We start from the raw sequence: 13,593 nt of genomic DNA, 5'->3' as shown, positions 1-13,593 counted from the left end.
TGATAGAGTCACTCCAACATAGAACGCCACTTGATCAGGTGGGACTTCCCCTGGGTGAAGCTGTGCTGGCTGTCTCTAGTCACCTTCCTGTCCTCCATGTGCCTTAGCACGGCTACTAGGAGAAGGTCTGTTCCATGACCTTCCCAGGCACAGAGCTGAGGCTACAAGTTGGTAGCTTTCAGGATCCTCCTTCCTATCCTTTGTTTCCCCTTTTCCAGTCATCTGGGTCACATCTTTCTCTCCCCAAAAGTTACCTTGTTTCTAAGATAAGCTAGAAAAGTACAATTATTTAAATGAGTAAATAAGAACATGAAGAAAGAAAGGTGAGAACTCACCTATCGGTAGAGGAAATCAATCTCTAGTCAAAATTTTTTGATCAAGGATGCCAAAGTTAGTATTTAAGCTGATGCATGACAGCGACACATACACCTACTTAGTCCCTTAAGAAGTCCCAGGGGACTGCTAAATGAGGTTTGAAAGAGAATGGCCTCATGATTAAAATCCCATACAAGGGATGCTAAAATAAGAAATAGTGAGAAATGAGGAAGAAACAGACAAAATTATAAAGGCAGAAAACAAAGACTGAGATTAGACACAGCTGAGACAGTGTAATGGGAATCCTTGTCCAAGGAAGACAGCTGAACCAGTGCTACTGGTTCATTAATCAGATGAATACCTCCCACAGCTCCCACACCTCAGAAGGCAACTCATTGCACCTCTCCATGTTTCAATGGTACTGAACTCTCACTTCCTTGTCAGACATGTTTCTAGGGGCACTGCTGCACTTTCTGAGAGTCCTATAATATCTCTTTTCTAATTTTCAGAAAATTTTATTCAGAATAACTTACTACAATACAGTAGTATTTTAATAGTAATTGTATTACAGTTGTAATACAAATCATATCAGTTTGGATTCCATTTTTCTGATCCCTACTATCCCCTCCTCAGGATAGCTCACTCAGTGAAATAAAAAGGATTTTTCTCTTACTGCAAGCTAAATTAGATATTTACCCCTCTATCAGAAAAGCAAGGTTCCCTTTTAAAGTCATAACAGACATCAACTGTCAATCCCACCTCATACCACCCTTTTGAAAAGGGAGGAACGGGAAATGTTTAAATGAAAAGGCAAAAATAAATTTGAGCATTCATGTCAAAGCTGGGAACATCCTGAAGTTCAGATAAGCCTGTGCTGAAAGAATGTGAAATAAATCCACATAGTGGGGGGAACATACAGAAAAATAACCTGGGATTTAGTGCTTTGTCATCAGCAGGAAGTGAGAAAATGCTTGTGTAACTCTGGCCACCAAACCAGCTCCCTGCAAAACACCCAGACACTACACCTTCACAAAGGGTGGCTTTTATTGCTCCACCTGTGAAAATTTATTTCCTTCTGTGCAGAGACGTGCACAGACTATGTGCAGGGTACATGCACAAACTATGTCAGACACAGAGGAAGGCACAACAGATGCACAATGAAAGAGACAGAAGAACAGTCCATATATATCATTTCCTGTTTCTAGAGTAAAACCTAAATAACAGGTTTGTTATAAACTGGAAAGGGAAGATGCTTGTGTTACACATTGGGCAACATCCTCCATGGGATAAATTCACGAACTTTAATACTGAGGAGACTTCCAATGCACACTGAGTCGATTACAAGTTTCTTACTGAATTGCTTAAAAGATAAAGCATGATACACTGGTAATCTATAAAAACAGAACTAGAAAGATGTATTGTTATCACCACAATTTTACCACAGATATCACCTTTAACAGCTCATTTAAGATCATTTCCTTCTGCAGCAAATGAGGGCCCACGACACGCAGCTCATGAATGTATGGCAGAGGTCAGCATCTGCCTAGCACTTGTGGGACCACCAGGCCAGTGTTACAGGGTTGCACAACTGCATTCTTCAGCTTGATCACAGCTCAGGGAGAGCTGTAAGGAAGCCTCACTTAGCACCCAAAGCAGTACCTGGGTTACTGGCAAAGACAATCCATTCCTGCACTTTTCACTGTAACCAAGGGGAATACAAAAAAAAAACAAAAATAAAACTGCACATTTAGCTTTTGAATGAGTAACAAGACTACTTTCACACAAAAAAGTGAGCCAGTATTTTAAGGTTAAGATTTGAAGATACCAACTATTATTGTTTGAAACAAGTAACTAATCACGAGCTATGTCAGCATCTTGACTATACCCTGCTTCACAAGCTTCCATAGGGGACAAATATGAAATGAACAAGTGTCTGATACTACTGGAGAATTCCCAGTTTTCTTTACCCAAACATCCAGAAAACCAAGTCAGCTCCCTAATAAGCTAGTGGAGAGGAATAGAAAGCAGAATTGCAAAGATGTTCTTCTCGCCCCCCTAGCAGGAATGCAGAAGCACTGTTACTGCATTCCAAGGACAGCAGGATCAAGACTTGCCTCAGCCCAGACCTGCCCACTTTCACAAGTAAGCAGTCATTTCTACAAGAAAAAATGAGAAGATTTATACAGAAGTAACTTGGAGTAGAACTGGACCCACAGACATCTGGAACCATCATAAGCCCTTACACTCCCACTCCAAAACATTACTGTCTCTTTCACAGGAATAACCACCACCAAAAAAAAAAAGGAAAAAAAAAAGGCAGTTTAATGCAGTGTTGTTTTACATGACATGACTAAATCCAGTATATTTCTTAGCTGACAGAGATTATCTTTGAAGTTTTCTTTTTAGGAGGTTAAAATGCATAATGATATAATGATTACCCTAAAAAAAAAAAAAAAAAAATTAGAAGTTAATGAAGTCTAATATATTTTAATTGCATACTTCTTGTCCCCTAAAATGAAATATTGTCTAGCAACAAAACAGAATCTGAAACTAGTCTTTTATGCAATTTTTATGAGGATGTGAAGGTGCCCTATACATGGCTCCTATCTACTAAATTCCTTAATCAAGGTATAAGCACAATGGTTTCTTAATCCTTTAAAGGCTGTCACATTAGCCTTTGGTCAGATAAGGGCTCTGAGTTAAAATATCATATTGGGCACAAAGAATGTACTTTTAAGACATTAAATGTCATATTTTAGATTCCATCAAATCATTTAAGTAAGTTAGAGGTCCTAACTTCCTCCTGAGAGATTTCACAGATAATCAACTATCTTACCTTCACAAACCTTTCTCAAGAGACACCCCCATGCAACTGATTTCCTGGGCTGGAGACAAGAACCATCCACAATTCAGTATGACCTTGGCAAACTGGGGCATGCAGGGACAGTGGTGTGTCAAGATGTGTAAATGGGGCGTAACCCAACAGACACAGCTACCTTCAGCTAACACAGTAGTCACAAAATTGTATTGCCTTACTCCTAACTCACATAAAAGCTATTTCTGTTCGTGCTTTTTAATACTGCTTACTGAAGTAATGTCATTATTATTTTGTGAAACACTACAATGCTGTGATTCATGCCCCCAGGGCTTTCAACTCCCTCCACTGACTAGATGGGAAGTGTGGCCACCTCAGGTCAGGAGATAATCAGGTGCCTAAGTAGACAGCATTAACTCACAAGTCAGTGCAGAACTGACATGAAGGACTCTAGCTTTAAGCCCAGACTGAATCACAAAAACAATCTCTGTCTAAGTGCAGGTTAATTAACAAATTTGCAAGGTACAACTGATCACTATGACAAATCCTTAATCTTATATTTGGGTATATAAAAGATAGACTATATACTATAGCCATGTCTTGGCATCTAAGAAACACATTACCTAGTCCTATAGTTACATATTAAAGGAGCATCTGAAGCCTTACTAAATACACAGGAGACAAAAAAGTAAGGCAACTCCACAGGATAAAGCATGCCTACATGCTCTATTCAAGTCCCAGTGAAGTCAGCTACAGCCTTCAGTTTCCACAGGAGTTAGTTAAATTAAATCAGAATCTTCAAAACACACACTTCCATCATGAATTCCTGTATGTGTATTTCAGGCCCTGGTAAATTGAAAGTGATCCAAGTATCCTAACTTAAAGCAACTTCAGTCTGATGTTATAGTCAAACTGGTCTGCCACACAGAAAAAAAAATTTAAAACATGTAAATATTCAGTCTTGGTTACATTTTTCAAATACAGATCATACATTACCAGTGATGTGGGAGGCAGTCAGCACTTCAAATGCTGTTGAATCATTCTTTGCTCCTCTGACAGTCACTTCTGAACAGCTGCAAATGCACACTGGCTACAGTAAAACTGATGTTTTAAAAAAACAATTGACACATTAATTTTCTTAAGCTGGGAGTTTTATTAAAATCAGCCAAGAATAGTATTTCCTCAAAGAATATATTGAAAGTGTGTTTATACTGAAATTGTAATTTTGTATTGATGAAGACAAAAATTAATAGCTTGGGCACAATATAAGATGATGCTGAAAAGGTCCCCATTTAAGACTCAAAAAAACATAAGTTAGGAAAATTTCAGTTCCAGTAACCAAGAACTCCATTCCATCTGTGAATGTGCCTCTGGCTTCACTCAGCTGTCTGCTTACAAAACAAAGTCTTCTTTGTTTGATATCCCCTCATACTAGCGAACCTCTTTATTTACAAGCTGCAATTTCCTTTCTACATCTCCCAAAACAAATCATAGAACATCCTGAGTTGTAACGGACCCTCAAAGATCATGAAGTCAAACTCCTGGCCTTGCACAGACAACCCCAAGAATCACACCATGTGCCTGAGAGCACTGTCCACAAAAAAGCTAAGCTTAACACAGCTTTCCTCCTAAAGAGAACGATATAATAAAACTGTAAAAAGGAACTTCCAGAGGTCCCATCTAAACTCAGCTGTTCTACAATTCTGTCATCTTCTGGGGGTTTTTGTATTTTAAAGTCAGACTGGTTCCTTCAGGCAATCCCTTCAGCATAGATCTAGATTTCAAAATGACAAAACTAAGTTGTGAATTTGGAGTTTCAACACCTACCTTTAAATCTGTCCTTAAGAGACTAAGGGAAGCTGAATACAAGTTTTTTTGTTGGCCCTTTCCTATGGAAAGACACCAGAGACTTTTTTGTCTCCCTGAATCTTGTAACTTTCATCCAATGAAAAAAGTGGCACAGGCCCAGGTACAGAGCCCACCTGCAGTGGATGCCTACCAGCAAGGAACTGATGGTCACTAGAAAGCCAGAAAGAAGCCCCTTTGCATTGTCAGACATGAGCAGAGGACATCTTTGAGCATCCATCCTTTCTCCACTTCATGCTACCTGACAGCCTAAGGCCCCAAGACAAGAGTCCTACAGAATAACAAATGTTTGCTGCTAGAGGGTAGAGTTGATTGTTAACCCACACTGAACAAATTGCCACTTTGAAATACTATTTGCCATGTTTAAGTCACAAAAGTGCTAACAGACTAGCCACTAACCTCTGGGCATATCAGAACACTTGGACACGTTATAACATTGTCAGGAACCTGCCATAAAAGCTCAAGGAAATAAATGAACTAACAGGAACTCATTCTAACTGCGTAATTCCAATCTGTCAATAACTGATCATATTCTTTCCTTCTTTCTTTCCATATATGATTAGCAATGTTGAACTGAGCATTGTGTCCCTTTAAATGACTACAGAAAGTTGATATGCTCAGATAATGGCCCATAAAGGCAAACAATTCAAAAGGAAGCTCGTGAACATCCTAGAATTTCTGTTCATTACCAAGAGGGAGTTTCCAAGTGTATACTGCATATGGCCAGTTGTTTGTTCTTCCCCTCCTTCTAAATACACTAGCAAGTGAAAAGGTAGAAAAAAAATTAGATTAGTTTTCAATTTTGTACCACAACAATCCTGAAAAAAACCTTTAAGTAAAGTTAAGGAATTACTGGTTTGGTTCTCTAAGCAAGTATTTCCAAGATGCGGAAGAGTGTTTTCTAAAACAGCCTGTATGCGTAGCACAGAATGGCTTGTGAAAAGGAGACCCAAAACCAAAATGTATAAATAACCAACTTGTTGGCCAGCACAATTAGCAAGAAGAAATTGCAAGTATTTTTTGCAGATGATTTGCAGGCAAGCACCAAATTTTACAAAAGTTACATTTCCAGTTTTATCTTACGGTGATGCTTAAAGAAAGAGGAATTGTTTCCACAGCAGCAGAATCTTAATAATTTAACCATGGCTCAGTTTAACTCAAGTAGGAGTATGTTAACTTCCTATATTGAAATCTAATCCAAACCAAGTTTATTATTTATTACTGTTATAGGTTTAATTGTACTGTTTTATGCACAGACAAGAAAAACTCAACCTCTCCCTAAACCTGTTTTGCAAACTGTCTCCATCCTAAGTGTTTCATACAGATGTAAGTAATCTTGGGGCTTCCCCTATTATTAACAGATCTGGCTGTAATTACACAATGTGTTTTACACTACTTGAAAACTTCACGTATTTAAAAAACATATGGAATCTCTAGAAAGAGATAATGAAGTGAAAGTGTCTGAAGTTTAAAACCACACAAGATAGTAAAGGCAGAAGAAAAAACAAAAATAAGATTCCTGGAGCTGGCACTGTTCTCATGTCTATAGCAAGATTAGAACCAAGTTTAAAGGGCAAGAAAAAACAAGTTCAGCTTTTAGTGCTGGACTTTAATCCGCATCAGTTTATGACAGTAAAACTTTTAATAACTTGTGTTCATAGCCACTGTTAAGAATTCTGCACTACTGAGCAACCCTAAACTCTCACAACGCTCCTGTTTTATTAAGGAAATCAAAATGCTATAGAACAGAAATGTCTGGATTATTTTCCCTTGGGGCTGCTGACAGTAGATTACCACTGTTATTTACGCATGAAAGCCTGAAGCTGACAACATTAAACACACACATATATAAACCTAGGTCTTCCAAGCATCAGAAATCCAAAACAAGTGCTATCTTGTAAAGAACACAGCCCACCCTTCCAGGAACATTACAGTCCAAACTGCTCCCAGACCTGCAGCACTTCAGCACAGCAGGAATCCTTTCCCAAAACTATCTGCCAAGAAAAATTATGAAAGGAAAAGTAGGAATATGTAATATATCAAGCAGACTCACAGTCATGCAATCCCATTTACAAAGGGATTTATGACAAAGAAGCCCCACAGCACTGTCTGTGTCAAAAACCTCAGGTGCAGAGGATGTCTGCCTAAGCTTAAGATGGAGAAAAAGGCAGCTTAACTTTCAACTATGAGCTCTAGGGCACCACAATGAACAACACATGCCAAAAGTCAACCGGGCCTCCAACAAACGTATACTTGAAAAAGAAAAGGGACTACTGGAAAAAGGTTTTTCAGGATGGAAGACAATACTGGCAGTTTTGAAAGAGTTTGAATACAATGATTTTCTTAAACGGTCTGATCTCTTTTTGGCTCTCAGTAACCCAGTGAATACATTTCACGACTTTATTTCTGCTATATATAGCCTCAGAAATGCATTTGCTTTTGAGAAATCATCATTCATTTCTCTGATAGCAGATTACTCAGAGAAGAAAAAAAAAAAGGTACTAAGAGGCAATGTCCTTCCTCCCACTCCCCTAAAACCAGAGTTCCTCCCTGCACACCACAGCCTAAGTGTTCTGTGACAACATAATTTATGCAGGAAAACCAATAGTCCCTTCTCTTGTTAACATATTTCTTGTTTTGAATTATTATTACTATTTTCTTCTCCTTTTCTCCAAGCTTAAGAAATGTGTTGGGGATAAATTAAAGATCTGTATAACCAAGGAATGCTACAGAACAAGAACAATGCTACAATGCTTATTAGCACTGCTAAAATACTACATACATCCCAGTTTGCATGTCCCAACTCAAAACAACAAGAAATAGGCAAACCAAAAGCCTAAATTTAAACATGCTTCTATACAGTTAAACCAGCACAAACTGCTGCAGTCATATGCAAAAGTGTATTAATGAATTCACTGGCATGTCTGGCTACAATATAGATTAATGCCAAGGCTTTTTAGTTTATGCATTTTTCAAATCTCCAACATCACTAGAGAGCACCAATCAAGGACTAGGCAAATTAAGGGTTCACTTGAAGGAGTTGATTTGTCTCTGCACATGTTAGCTACAGAATTCCTGCTTGGTTAAAAACAGAAGACAAGTTTGTCTTACCATCATGTTTTCCAAACAGACACTTCCAAACCCGTGATTAAAACACTTCTCTACAACCTTGGCAATGTTAGCTTACTAGCTGGACACTGGAAATAGACACTAAGTTACAAGGAAAGAAGAAAGAAAGAACAAATGCACTGTTATTTAGACAGCATGCCTCTCCCCAAAGGAAACTAACAGCTACTATTTTACAGAGTTGGCATTTTATAGAATTTTACTCATAATAAAACAGAAGACATCTTACCACATATAGCCTTATAAGCTGCATTTTTTTAAAGGTATTTTTAAGTTTCCTAAAATGTATGCTTTAATCTAGTAACAACACTACAAACACAAGGAGTATCTATTGATGAATTCATCTTACTTAAGAAGTGAACTTCTAGTATAAGCAACTGTAAGTAGTGTAAAGAAAGAATATTCAACTAGGAGGAAAAAAACCCCTTCATACTGAGGACTTTATAAATAGCTTATTTTTATATTATCTTCACTGTCTAAAAATTCCACATGCACACGAGTGAGGTGATCTGAACATAAATCTGGAAGAAAAAAACCCCGGTAAAATACTTCTCTTTTACCCTTCTATAGGTCACAATACCATCATCACACATCCCTGACTCTGTATGTTCCTATCTAGACCAAGTCTAGAGAGACAGTCAGAAACTTGAAGATAAATGAAACAAAGATGAGAAAACAACATGTGAAAGTTAACAGAAATCTGTCACTACAGCAAACACTCTTACTCAGGGGTAGGATACCCCTTACTTTCCATTGCACAATTCTTCACAGCCTTTTTTTTCCACCTGGAAATTCCTTCACCTGAGGAAGCTATCACAAAATGGTGATTGGGCTAACTTCCAAAATGGTTCTTTTACTCTACACTCAAAATGTTACAGTACTTTTTATTTTCATTGCTTTATTTTAGTGCATTTTTAAAGGCACCATCCCACTTTTAAGGCATATTCCTAAAGAAAATCAAGAGTATTAGAAGGGAAATTAGTGTGGCGCAGCTACACTGTAACTGCATTCCCTCAAGCAGAAAGGCCTTAAACCTTTCACTGAAAGTGACTTTTTCCAAGTATTTATCAAGCAGACTAACATCAACCCCATGGGGGAACATCCTTCCTAGGGGCAAGAAGCTGTAAATTCATATTCAAAAAGCGTGGGGGAAAAAAAAATAATGCCCAACTCCCCATTATGATTACGTGCCCACAAACTAGCACAAGTATTTCTCCTGTGTTCATTACATTTGGAGTTCTTAGGGTCTCATTAAAATAATTTACTACAATTACAGAAAAAATCAGGAGTGAAGTGTGCTTGGAAACTATAGATGTGAAAAAGAAACCTCTCAGTTGCCAACTCAATGCATCACCAGCAAGATACAATTTCCCTGCCCTCTGCTTACTCCTCACTTATAAGGGACGGCAGGTCACAGACCTCCTACAGTTAATCACTGCAGCACTGACAAGATGTCATAATCGAAAGAGAATCAAGATACCTTATTGTCATCTTCCAGTATTTCAGGATGGAAAAGGTCCTGTCTGCCTCAGTAACGTTAAGCAGAGTTGCCAGATGATCCCCATCACATGAGCAACAACTCTTAAAACTCTTAAGAGAGGTGTCATGGGTCTGTGGAGCCTGTTCAAGCAATGAAAAGCAGTAACACTAGCTCTGACTCACAAAAGGAAAACAGCCAAGTTAAAGACATCCTAAAAGACAGTTTATTTTTAGAGAAAGATAGAGGGATTTGCAAAGTGATGTAATTCCTTAAACATAAGCTCCTCTGTTTGACAGAGGGCAAAATATGATGAAAAAAGAATAACACATTTCTCTAAATAATGTTAAATATTTTCTTGAACTTCAGATTTCATCAGCATCAGCACAAGACAAGTGGATAATGACGACAGCTATTGTAGATTTTACTTTTCCATTAGCAAAGCTGGCTCAAACAGAAGGCGAGGAGGGTGGTGGTGGCCGTTTCACTGGACTGTCAAGGTTACTCCTGAAACATCCTGTTGGAAGGGGACCAGTAGATCTGCTTAACGTTTACTGGCCGGTTCTGTGCTGCTCTTCACCACCCGCAGAACCTCCCAAGGATGATCTACAGGGACCGACCACCGCTGGGCTGCACCAGCGACTCCTGGCAGCGCAGACTTCGGGGCCGGTGTCAGAGCAAAGCCTCCTGTGCCGGGGGGTGGCCGCACGGCCAGGGCCGGGACCCCCCGCTCGCACAGCCTCCGACGGCGAGGGCTGAAGGGCTGCGCTGCCGGACGCACCGCCCGCCTCGCCCCAGCCGCGCCGCAGACGGCGCTCGGCGGAGCTCCGCGGCTCCGGCAGCGGCCGCCCCCGCCCGCGGGAACAGCCGCCTCCCCCCGGGGCGCAGACCCGGCTGCCTCGGCCCGGCACCCCCGGAGCGCCCAGGCGCTCCCGGCGCCGTGCCGGGGCGGAGGACGCCACGGCAGAGTTAATCGCTAACTCGCTGCCCCGCTCCCTCGGAGAGCTCCGCCCGCGGACTGCCGGGGCAGCCGGCAGCCCCAACGGGGCGGACGCGGCGCACCACCAGGGAGCCGATGGGCACATCGCCCCCGCCCGTCCCACGGCCACCGCGACCCGCAGCGCGGCGTCTGCCGCCCCCACACCCACCTTTCCGCAGGCTCGGTTTGAGTCCTCTCGCTCCCCTCCTCGCCGCAGCGCCGCGTGCGGTACGCGGAGACCCGCGCGGAGCGGAGCACGGTGCGCTCTCCCGCCCTGCCGTGCCGTGCCCCGCGGCGGCGGCCGCGCTGCCAGAGCCGAGGCGGGAGGGCGGCCCCACGTGCGCCGGCTGCGCCAATCGGGGCCTCCCGCGGGCCGCCCACCGCCCCCGCCGCCACCGTCCCGGGCCGCCCGTGAACCGGCGGCACGGAGCGGCGGGGCGGGCGGGATGCTGGGGAGAAGCGGTGGCAGCGCGGGCAGGAAGCTGGCTTGGGACGCAGGAGGAAATAAACGCGTTGGAACGGAGTTTGGGATCGCTGAAGGGAGGGAAGAAGGGAACCCCAAACGCTGCTGCTCGGGGGGCTGCGTGCCGCTTCCGCGCCCGCGGGGCCGCCGTGGAGCCGGGCTGGCGGCAGCGCCGCTCCGCGAGAGCGCTCCGCAGGAGAGGCGTGCGCCCGCCGCGGCCGGGAGCCTCCCGCGGGCCGGGTTCCGCCGCGGCCGGAGTCCCGCCGGAGCCGCTGGGGAGGGCGGAGGCGCCCGGCGCCTGGATTAAGAGTTTAGACGGGCAAAGATCCAAAATTAACGTATAAAGCGCCCTTTTAGCTCTCTGACGAGTTTTGCGGCGCACGTTCACACCTTGTCACAGAAAGCCCGCGGGGCGGGAGTCGGGTTTGGCTCTTCCCAGCGGCCCGCGGGTAACGCAGAGCCAAAGCACGGAGCGCGCCCGGGATCGGTCAGGTGTGCGATGGCTGCTCAGGCCCCCAGCGAGGTTCCTGAAAGGCATTGTCTCCTGCTAAAGCTTCAGGCTTCACACAAATAACAGAGGGCTGTTACTCGACACTCGGAGGATAAGGCTGGAAACAAATTATGCTATTGTACTTTCTACACTGGGTGTCAGTAAGATGTCCAGATCCTGCGCCACAGTGCTGTGTGTTCACTGTAGCAATGCTGGGAATGTAATGCTTGGAAACAATAAGCCGGTTAGTTAGAAAATAAACATAACATAGAAAAATATTTTTGTACTTTCGTTTACAATATTTAATTTATAACACTGAGTTTTTGTATGATTGTCAACGTGAATTGTAGTTGGTACAATTTCCATTAGTTAATAGAAATGTAAGTTGATTGTTTGCTCAGGGGGTGTGTATTTTGATCCTGTCATTTAATTTAATGGTAGTTGATGTTACATTGTGGCATTGTTCACTACAGCCTCAGTTTTCAGACCATTATACTCAGTTGTATTGCTGTTCCTTTAGATCTCTTCTAGAAATGGTGTGAAATCCATTCAATGACTCACATTAATTTCAATAAATTTTGCATGGATATCATGGAAATAAGCCAATCTACTTTTGTTGTAGGCAACAGCCTCCTACAAATACCTTCCCATCTTATATATAGAAAGTTCAACCCCCAGTGGTCCCTATATATTAAAACCAATTTTTCAAAATATAGATTGCTTTTTTTCTGTGAGTATGATTGCCATTAGAGTTCAGTGTCTCCAGCATCTGTGGACTTGAGGCCAGATACACAGTCATGAACAGAAAACAGGGAGAACAGGCCACAGTTAGGAAAGGCAAAGTTGGAAACAAGGTTATTTTCTTCTTTTTCTGATGAATCTGAGCATTGAGATCTTCAAAGTGTTCATCATAACCTTTTTTAGAAAGATAAACTTCGGAACATCCAGATATGTGATCCATTTTTATCTACTATCTAAATACTAAGTCATTTAAAATGTTATTTTCTAATTTTTCTGCAGCTATACAGACTAGTAACACTGAAGTTACGATGGTTATTTAATTGCCTGGTTACAGAAACCAAGAAGAGAAAAGCTGAATATGCATTCACGAACACTAATAATGACACTTTTCAGCCCTTCTGTCACCCCTTTTTCCTTCTCTTTTTAGTGTATTTTGGTGAGCTTTGGGTTTTGGGATTTTTTTTGTTTGGTTGGGTTTTTTTGGTTTTGGTTTTTTCCTGCTTTGTTTTTTGGGGTTTCTTTTCCTCTCGTAGGTTCTTGCAGGCAATATGTTTTTGATAAGAGTAGAAATTGAAGTCTAGCTTTATTTTTGCAGCTACTCAAACTTTTCAAATTTGTTTCCTTTTTGCTTTCATTGTCTTTTGAACTGATAGTATTTAATTTGGGTTACTGGATTGTTGCTGCTAGAAATGCTAAATTGTATTGATGGTCTTGAGTTTATATTTAAGCGTATAGCCTGTCATTTCCAGTGACATGTACTGTTCTTGTAAAACGTCTTCTTCAATGTCCTTGGGCTTGTCAGGCTGAGTGGCATGCTTGTGCTCAGCCATTGTTCTCCTCCTACGGCTGGATAAATTTATTAGTTAGACAGATACAGCACACAAAAACTGTCCAGCAGATTTCAGCCTTCATGCCAAACAGGTCTAGGAAAGCAAGTGGGTTTACACATGGAAGTAGCTGTAAATAACACCAAAAAAAGTGTCAGCCAACCATGTAAAATTATTTGAGTGCCTAAGGGGTCCAGTTAGATGAATAAATTTGAAAGGTTAATGCCCACTGCAGTATGCCAGACTTCTTCACAGAGCTTACCATCTTCATAGTAGAACAGGACGTGCTTCTATCTCTCCTACCCCAATTCATAGTCTATTATCTCAGTACAAACAAACCTTACCTCTAACCTAAACATTCCTTGCAGCAATCTCTGGCCAGGAGGCAGATCTTAAACTGAGGAAGTGATAGTGTTTTGAATAATTTTAAGTAATTGTACCAAAGCACATCTTTGAGAGCCATAGTGTTTGTAGGAGTGAGATCTGAGAAACAA

The 13,593-nt window shown here is 41.8% G+C and overlaps 1 protein-coding gene across 3 annotated transcripts in view; it reads right to left on the bottom strand.

Annotated features, from left to right (window-relative positions):
* STXBP6 (syntaxin binding protein 6) overlaps nt 1–10,885 on the bottom strand; it is a 94,890-nt gene extending 84,005 nt beyond the window's left edge. The window contains exons 1-3 of one of the 3 annotated variants that reach the window (XM_032112412.1): nt 10,748–10,885; nt 9,603–9,742; nt 8,108–8,206 (exon numbers count right to left, since the gene is read on the bottom strand). The gene's annotated coding sequence lies outside the window, so the exon portion shown is untranslated. The remainder of the gene's footprint in view (nt 1–8,107; nt 8,207–9,602; nt 9,743–10,747) is intronic. The other 2 variants (XM_032112411.1, XM_032112410.1) reach the window with 2 other exon arrangements.
* Between the last annotated feature and the right edge of the window lie 2,708 nt (nt 10,886–13,593).

Source organism: Corvus moneduloides, chromosome 6 (assembly GCF_009650955.1).
Source record: "Corvus moneduloides isolate bCorMon1 chromosome 6, bCorMon1.pri, whole genome shotgun sequence".
Lineage (NCBI taxonomy): Eukaryota > Metazoa > Chordata > Aves > Passeriformes > Corvidae > Corvus > Corvus moneduloides.
The sequence above is the reverse complement of the archived record's forward strand: the minus strand, read 5'-3'. Positions and strand labels throughout refer to the sequence as shown.